Source organism: Phascolarctos cinereus, unplaced genomic scaffold (genome assembly GCF_003287225.1).
Source record: "Phascolarctos cinereus isolate Bilbo 61053 unplaced genomic scaffold, phaCin_HiC Scaffold_4;HRSCAF=312, whole genome shotgun sequence".
In the NCBI taxonomy this organism is placed as follows: Eukaryota; Metazoa; Chordata; class Mammalia; order Diprotodontia; family Phascolarctidae; genus Phascolarctos; species Phascolarctos cinereus.
Window position 1 is genome coordinate 503625131 of NW_027555847.1, and position 9121 is coordinate 503634251.

Genomic DNA, 9121 nt, shown 5'->3' on the forward strand with positions numbered 1-9121 from the left:
TTAAATACTACAGGGGCGGGGGGGAAGGTTGGTCTTGGGGACTGGCGAGTGGGGGGCGGGGAGTGCGGTTGGTCTAAGTTTTTTTCCGACCTTAGACCTTTAGTACCCGCTTTCCCAGGTTCCCGGCATTGCTAGTCTTGTAGCTGTGGGTAATTTGGTTTCTAAAACAGCTACAGGACAATTCCACTGCTAAATTAACTACCTCTCTCTTTCTCACTGTGTCTCATCTTAGTTTCTCTCCCTGTCTCCATCTCTCTCTCCCTCTCTGATACTGCCTCTGTCTCAGTCTTTCATCTGGCTCCCTGAAGTTCACGTCCGCCACTCCCTTATTATTCCAGTTCACGCCAGTGGTGAACTTGTAAGTGTAGGGGATCAGGTGAGCGAAAATGCTCCCATATTCAGACATGAATAATAACCACAAATTTTATCAGATTTTATATACTCAATCTGTTCTTCTAAATATCCCTTTCCATGTCCACCCCCGCCCCACTCCAAATTCAGGTAAGTCTCTTCTGGCAGATCTCGGTGAGAACTGAGTATTCATATTTTATTTTCTTTTCTCTCTCCAAATGGTTATCACAACTGGGCACAAATCAATACGGTTCTTAGCAGGAAAAGTGACTGGGAATTAAAATAACTCGTTCCCCAGGGGTTATCAGCTGGATATCAGTCCACATCAGTTTGTACAGAGAGAGACTCATCTGGCGCGAACTGTGTGAAGTCTGTCTCGCTCCCTCAGCTAACAAACATCATTTCTTCAGATGGACGTGACCCAAAGACTGGGGACAGAGAATTTAACTGGGGTAGGACGTGCTGTGTTTTGAGGGTTGTTTTTTTTTCTTTCCATTTCCCCCCCCAGGTAAATAGAAGTAAAAGCATTTCTAATACGCGCTAGACCTGATTGCTTTTTTCTGTATTCGGTTTCTCTGGTATTTCTCTTAGGCTTCTTAGTAGAGAGAATTGAGCGGGGGCAGGTAATTTTCAAATATTATTGGGGGCTAAATGATCAACGTCAAATCTAAGCAGAAAATTTGTTTCCTTTCTAATAAAACTGAATTGTAAGCACTATGGTTCACTGGTGGAGAGTGAGAGTGGTTAGAAGAGAAGAGAAGGGAATGAGCTAGGAAGAATTTACCCTTCCCCCTTCCCCCTTCCCCCTTCCGCCAGTTCTTCGTTGTAAATTTCTGTTAAACACTTAGGGATTTTTAAATCCTTACTGTGAAGATTCCTAGTTAAAGTCATATATCTCAATTTCATTACAGCCGCGTTTGGAAAGGAAGTTAAATGGAGAAGGGACTAAATATAAACGATTGAGTAGTTTTTTTTAATTAATCCACTTTTGATCGAGTGTGAGGAGAAAGCAAGACTTGTGTTCAATTGCTAAAATGAATGAGTTTTGAGCCGAGCATTACCTTAGAATTCTTTAGCAAGTAGTAATTAAATTAAAATCAGGTTTGTTTGTTCTTAAGATGGTTCATTGTCAGAACTATTGCTGCTTTAGATATGTTTTCCTTTTGAATCCAAATATTTTGTTAGTTTTTTCCCATTAAAAATACTAACAGCCCCCCACCCCATAAAATTAGTGACTTTTGAAAAGAATAACTGTTTCACCGAGGCTAGTCTACAAGCTAAGTAATTAACTTCGGAGTCCGAACGCACAAGTCCATCGAAGTCCCTAAGAGCTTTTCTTCAAGTTTGTTACCTAGTCTAAGAATACCATCCAGAAATTTGCAATTATGAAGGTGGGGCGGGGCGGGGGGGGGGTTGAAGGGTTGGGCTACTTTTTTTTACAAAGTAACTGAATGCCTTTGACCAGCTCTCTTTACCACGTCTCTCACCGGCTGTTAAGAAAAAGCTCTACCAAGCTCTGCCTAGGTTAGAAGTGACGCGGAGAGAAACACTGGCCCTACAAATTGCAGTCTCTTATGGCTCTAGGGTGACCTGGTTTTATGCTCCAGACTCCCAAACTTTTTATTAAAAAATTTTTTTCCCTAAAACAAAGAATAAAACTATCTGTGTAAGTGTCTGCTGAGCAAAGTACTTATTTTTCTACTTTGGTTTCCAACCGGAGTTGACATTGGAACTGTAGGGTTGCCCTGGTTATAAATGTCACAGAAAGTGAGATTAAAATAATAATAATAACAATAACAAGAAGTTTTAAATCAAAGATTTAATTTCATTAGGTTGAAGGAGCACTCAGATTTGCTCCTTTTAACTTGCTCTTTTTTCGGCTCGGAGGGGATGACTCCGATGGCAAAAAGCAGTGCATTTTCAAAGAAATCAAATCAGACTTGAGTCCTTTACTAAGGGATTCCCTGGCTTGGAGCGCCTCTGGACTGGCTTCTTTTCTTTCTCCCACTAAAAGCATTTTTCTAAATGACTGGGACAAAGAGGTGTGGAAAGGAGGATCTCTTTTAAAGAAGAGAGGGAAAATTCAAGAATTCGGGAGAACCAAAACAATTTTTTATTCAAAAGTAAACAGCCCTGGTATCTTATGAACCACTCTTCCTCTTTCGTTTTTCCCCCCTCCTCTCTCTCTTTTTAAAGAGCTGTTCATCTTAAGCCATTTCACTGGGTCAAATCAAAAACATTGAAAAAGACAGGAGTCTTCCATCTGATTAGCCGGGAGTGAGGGGGAAAGCCTGGTCCCTGTGATGCTTTCATTAAAATAGTGAGTGGAGTGAATTTGGCTTCTCTGGGGTTTTCTCCCCTGTCAAGAGGTGTGATTTATTTTGGCAGAGTTGCGTGCATTATTCTTAGTTTTAATTCAACCATAATACGTCAGTTAATTGGGGAGGTGAGGGGAGAGCCTTAGCGCTGTCATTACTTCAGTTCCGTAGGCTCTGAGAGCTAGCTCAAAAGATTAGCGTCATAATATACCCTTAACCCTACATGTTCAAGCCTATTATAATGTCATTTGACAAAGTTGATGGTTTTCTTTCAGAAAAAAAAACCTGAAATAATACAAATCTTCAATAGAAAGGTTTTTCAACTTGAGGGTGTTTTTTTTTTAAAGCTCAGACTTGTGATACCTCCCCTCATCCACCATATTTCTTCTGACCTGAAGATCTCCTTCTTAAAGACTTGGGTCCAGCTTAATGTTGCTCCCACCCTTATTCCTACCCTTATTCCTATTCCAATGAGAGAGCCTTAGTATTGTGGATCATCAAAGATCCCTTGGTGTATTGTCTTTTTTTTAAACAATACAAATTGTTTAAAATCCAAAATTGTTTATTTTTCATTTCAAGGAAAGGTCACCGAATGGTGAAAACTAACTCTGCCGAGGTATCCTCCCCACCTTATCCATCCCCCTCCCCAAACCCAATCCCCTACCCCAGGTAAGAAAAACTGTGAATGTTGATCTTTTCAGAACGCATAAAAACACTATCCTTCGGGAATAAACGAGGCACCACGGCTCCCGGAGCGGAGAGACTTTAGGTTCCTTGGCTTGGATTCCTGCTGGGAATACAGGCTACAGTCCCCTGGAGGGCGGGGCTGGGTTGGGCCTGGCCGCTGCTGCTGCTGGGAGGTGGGATATACAGTACGAAAGGTCACTCTGGTAGCATTCTTCTCCTCACCATGTTTATATAGCTAAATGTACTTCATACCCGGCTGGTAAGCTATGGCAGTCGAGATAAGCAGGCTTGGGTGGGGGGAGGGTAGTGAAAAACTCCTTGCTGGAGGTACCTAAAATTCAATCCTTATCCATTCATTTTTTTCCTTCTTTTTTGCCTTCCTTCTTCCTTCTTCCTTTGCCTTCCTTCTTCCTTTTTTCTCTCCCTTCTTTTTTTTTCTTACCTTCCTTCCATCTTTCTCTCCTTATTAAATAGTGTTATCTGGCCACCCAATAAAGAAATTAATTTTTTTCACTTCCTGCCTCTCTCAGCCTTAGCCACTCTAAATCAGATTAATTTTGCCATTAAGTAGATATCATCAGAACATCAGTGATGACAAAAGGTTGTCTTCTACAGAAAATTCCTCTTCCTTTCCTAACAATAACAAAGAAAAATCAAAATTCCATTTCTAATAAACAGATTCTTCTTCTCTCTCTACCTTTGTACTGAGTAACTCTTGGAACATGTTCTTTCACCCAGACACCATGAGCTAGTTTTAGTCAGGTTGATTTCCCACCAGCTTCAGAGTTTGCTCGGTTACTGTCAGACTATCAGGACCCAACCTAGTTCTGAGGGCCTCAGATCTAGAGGCCAGAGCATAATGTGGTGAGCCAAGAAAGCTTCAGGAAGGCCTGGAATTCTTGTGCTTTCAGAAATGTTTTGAAGCTCAGGTGGAACAGTTTTAAGTGAAGGGATTTATGGAGCCCATGTGGGGCAGAAAGGTTTCAATCTTTCTTACTAAATCTTTGCTGAATAGACTAAGTCCTTTTCTAAGATGAGGCACATCTAACCATTCCACTTACTGTGTAGATGGAGTTGGAGGTGAGCTAAGTCAAGATGATCTATTATTTTGTGAAAATAAGTCATACAAACAAAATAGCATTTCCATTGACCTCCCCTTCCTCCCTCCATCCAAATAAAGTGGAAGATCTATCAACACCAGACACAGAAGGCAGATCCCCACATAAGATGGTGGTGAACAGGACTCAGAATCACAAGGTCTCCTATAGATGAGACCAGATAAACAAATAAATACTGAAGACATTAACTTTCTTATAACAACTGAGATGGATGTAATTAATACTATTTGTTTTCATAATTAAGTTCCATCCATTTTGACTTACTACAGAATGTTTCTAAAGTCCCTTCTAGCTCTAAATCTCTAATACTCAATAAGAGCATGAAAATCCACAGGAACTTTAATTTAGCACCTTTCCTTACCTTTGACCCAAAGCAGCAAAAGGAATATACATTTCACATCCTATTTCCTGTCCCCACTTTGGGGCATGAGAAGTTTGGGAGCCCTTGAGGTCTCTGAGAATGCTGCTCTGCCACTGGAAAAGCAGGGATGGAAAAAGAAAAGAGGAAGAAAAGAATATTGAGAAGAAGAGGAAGAAAAATCAAGAGGAAATTGAGGACAGTGGACGGAGAGAAATAGAAGACTCCCTGTATTTCATTTCCTTTTCCCCTCCCTCCATTCCTCTTTCCCCTAGACTCCAGACCAAAAAAGAAGTGCTTTAGTTTGCTGCTTTTCAACAAGGGTACAATAGGTGGGAAAAGACTCAGCAGCAGTGAACACAAAGTTGCTCTGACCCCAATTGACAGCCTTAGCCTCCCTCCTTATTGCCTTTCTACCTAGTCCAGGCTCTCTGCTGCCAAGATGTTCTGCAGCAGCTAGGATCCCAAACCTTATAAACATGTGCTGATGGTGTTTTACTCTACCCTAGAAATTATCAATATCTTTCTTCCCATTCCACCGAAAGAAAGAAAGAGAGAGAGAGAGAGAGAGAGAGAGAGAGAGAGAGAAGAAAGAAAGAAAGAAAGAAAGAAAGAAAGAAAGAGAAAAGAAAAATCAGAGACAGCTTCATTTCCACTTAAGTACAGCTTAACCTTTACAGCTCTATTCTCCCTGCTCCTGACAGCACAGCCCTCTCCCCTGTCCCCCCACACACAGTTAAGCAAAGTATCTTTGGAAAAAGAAGCGGTCTCAACACAGGGGGCCAATGGTGATTGTGAATAATGGGGCAAATTCTTCAACCCCAAATAAAGTCAAAGATTCCCCTAAAGTGCTGCCACCACCACTGACCAGCCTGAGGTATTCCTAGGCATACTCATCTTTTCGCTGGAGGGTGAATGTTGCCTCCCTTAAGGCACAAATTCCAATTTATTTTCAGGAAAGAGGGAGGAATGGAAAGTGGTAGCAAATAATGCCTGAGCAACCCACATAAAACACACACGAATCTCCTAAATTTGTTTGTTTTTAAAGAAGTCCCAACTGATTCCATTACTTATTGGAAATGTCACACTTAACATCCAGCTATCAGGCAAAGATACATAAATTGGAATTGTAGAGATCTCTTTAACCAAAGTTTCTTCTCTGTTCATTTCTCAAGGACATTATGCACTAAGATACTGTACTAGAATTTCCAACAAAGAGTCAATCTTTCTAATATTTATTGATCACTCCTTGTACTGACAGAGACTAGGAACTTGACACCCTGATTTTGAGGCATTTGCAAGTCTCTCAACTGGCACAGCTTTACAAAGAAGACTTGGCAAATTCCAATTAAGCGTAATTTCCAGGAAACATAGTTCAGGGCTCTCCCCTAATATTTTGTAAAAAAAAAAATTATCCCGTAAGTTTAACTATTGCTTAAGTCTCTTCCATACTTCAGGCTCTGAAAAGAAAGGGATCTCTCTCATATTTAGGAGATTTGTGGCAGGGGTGATCTTAACTGGTGCTTCTATGTAAAATCTGAATAGGTGATGCCCGAATTGAAACATCTTCACTTACCCAGCTGTTTCCTGGGAGTAGTCCAGCTTACACTGCCTGTCCTCTGAGTTTTCTCTGAACCCTCAACCAACTCTGGCAGCCACTTTCCTAACAGAATCCCTATGGAGGTTCAACCCCATCCTTCTCCAGGCATGGAAATAAGTCCAAAGATATGAGAAAAGAGATGAAATGAGGGGGAAAAATTCATTCCTTTATCTTGATTCCTTTTAAGAAGGCAAATACTTTACTTAATGTTCTTATACAAGAAATATCTCATAGCAGACTCGAACTGGACATTGAGGAAAGATGGTGAACTTAAAACTCTTCAGATAAAACTTCTCATAAAGAAATCCATTGTCTCAGCTGCTTCACACTCCTTTGAGCTTTTTCTTCATGCATAGTAGAACATTAGAGATCCAAACCCTGTAGAATGGTTAAGAATTAAAGGGAAGTACTGATCAAAATGATTAGAAAGTACGAAGTTATGCTAATTACTGGTTCTGCCTACTTTAATTTGCATCATTTCACATAAGCAGCACCAGGAAAACAAAGTATATGATAACTAACAATGAAAAGGTAAAGAACCAAAAAGCAAAATAATTAAAATGAAATGTTTCTAAACTATAATGACAAAGCTTGCTAAAGAAGAGCTATGAGAGGCACTACCATCTTCCTTTCTCTGCAGAGGCCAGAGACTATAGGTATGTAACACTGAGTATGATGTGAAACTTTTTTGATCGGTTTGTTTGTTTTGTTGAACTTTTCTCCTTTTTCCTTTTTTAGTACCTTAAGGGCTTTCTCTCTGGAAGGGGAAAGTAGGAGGGATATATTTGGAAATGTAGATATATGAAAATAAAACATATCAATTAAAATATATTTTAAATAACTAAAAATAGCTCCAAAACCTATTGGATCAATACATCAAAAAGTATTTATTATTGAGAATACAAACACAAAAGTGAAAAGTGAAACAATCCATTCTTTCAAGGAATTTATATTCTATCAGGGAAGAAAACAGATACACACCCCCCCAAAAAAGATACAAAATAGATTTAGGGTAATTGGGGGTGAAACTCCATGGCTACCTAACAACTCATTTCTCTCACTTTTTAATTTCAATTTTTGGTTTTCTGAATGATTTTTATTAGGAAAGGAGGAAGGAAGGAAGGAAGGAAGGAAGGAAGGAAGGAAGGAAGGAAGGAAGGAAGGAAGGAAGGAAGGAAGGAAGGAAAAAAGAAAAGGTGAGATGTGAGGAGAGACCCTTAGAAAATCTAAAGTGACTCTGCAGTAAGGGGAATGGAAGCCAAACTGATAGGATTTTCATTTCTTATAAATGTAGATTCAAAGTATTGTGATCACAACTTTTTATTTTTAATTCTGAGGACATCAGGAACATAACAAAAGGGGAAAGATGGCCAGTAAATCGGTCCTTCCCAGATTTAAAATTCTACGGTTCTGTGGTCTCTAGGTTAGGGTGGTGAGAAAAGAAAGACATTTGCTTTTGAGAAGAAGATCCTGAAAGAAATGTAAAAGAGTTCAAATGCCTTTCTTTCTTTCTAGGTTGTGCTTGTGCCCAGAGCCGGTTTTTCTCCTGTCTTTGACAACCCTGATCTTCTCTGGGTTTGATTTATTGAGTGCTGTCGTTTCTCTGCTCTTTACTTTCACAATCACACATTCAAACCCGATAAAGTTCAAGACCCTGAATGCTTCCAGCTCTCCCAGATTTACAGTCTTACTGCCTCCCAGAGCAGCTCTGAAGCTGATTGAATCCTCATGCATACAAGAAGTTGGCAAGAATCATCAAAAAAGCCAGAAGAGACCAGAGATGGTGCTTCCCATGTGAAACATTACCACCCCATGTCTATTCTATTATTCAAAGAAAATCTTACAGCATTTTTCCCCAGAAAATGACTGTTACCATCCTACCCTGTATCAGTTTCAACATTTAATGCAGTCCGCTACCCAAGTGTTAATAGCTAACTACCTGTGGGCCTGTTGTTACAGTTACAACAGGTTAATGTTAAGGTGGCCCTGATGACTGCTGCCAGAAAGATGGAAAAAGATGCTCGACTATCAAGAGTTCTGAGTTATGTTCCTAGATTGAACTAAATGGCCTTGTGATCTAGGACAAAGCATTTAACTCCATTCTGCCTCAGTTACTTCAAATGATAGAAATATTAACTTGTACAAACATTGATGCTGAATGAATTATGTTTGGCAGTTTATACTGACATATTCATGGAGGGCTGGGTAAGACTAAATCTGGACTTGTGATTTTATCAGTGTGAAGAATTTCTAGTGTGGAAATTCCCTCCACAGATACAGATCTCAACTCTCCTGAGACAGGAAGCATGGCATCATGAATAAAGTGCTGGGCTTGGAATTGGGAAGATCTGGGCTAGAATTCTGCCCAAGTCACTTAACTGTGAGCCTGTAGTCATTTAACCTCTCTGAACCTCGGTCTCCTCATCAGTAAAACGCATATAATAAAGGTACCCCCAGGGTTGTTGGGAGCATCAAATTAAATTATTTATGTAAAGCACTTTGCAAACCTTAAGGCTGTATAAATACGAGCTATCATTCTGTAACTTATACTATTAGAGATGTGATTAGGACCCTAAGAAGTTAGGTACCTCTCCCAAGCTCACATAGTTTGTATGTGAAGCATTAGAATCAGGTCTTAAAGAGCACTTTTTCACAATCTGCTTCCAACATTTACTGACTGTGTGACATC

General features: G+C 39.9%; 1 long non-coding RNA gene across 1 annotated transcript; it reads left to right on the top strand.

Annotated features, from left to right (window-relative positions):
- The first annotated feature begins 76 nt into the window (after positions 1 to 76).
- On the top strand, positions 77 to 8810 carry LOC110195794 (uncharacterized). Its single transcript, XR_002321012.2, has 2 exons — positions 77 to 803; positions 7948 to 8810. It is a non-coding gene; the product is annotated as an uncharacterized LOC110195794 (long non-coding RNA).
- Positions 8811 to 9121: the final 311 nt, after the last annotated feature.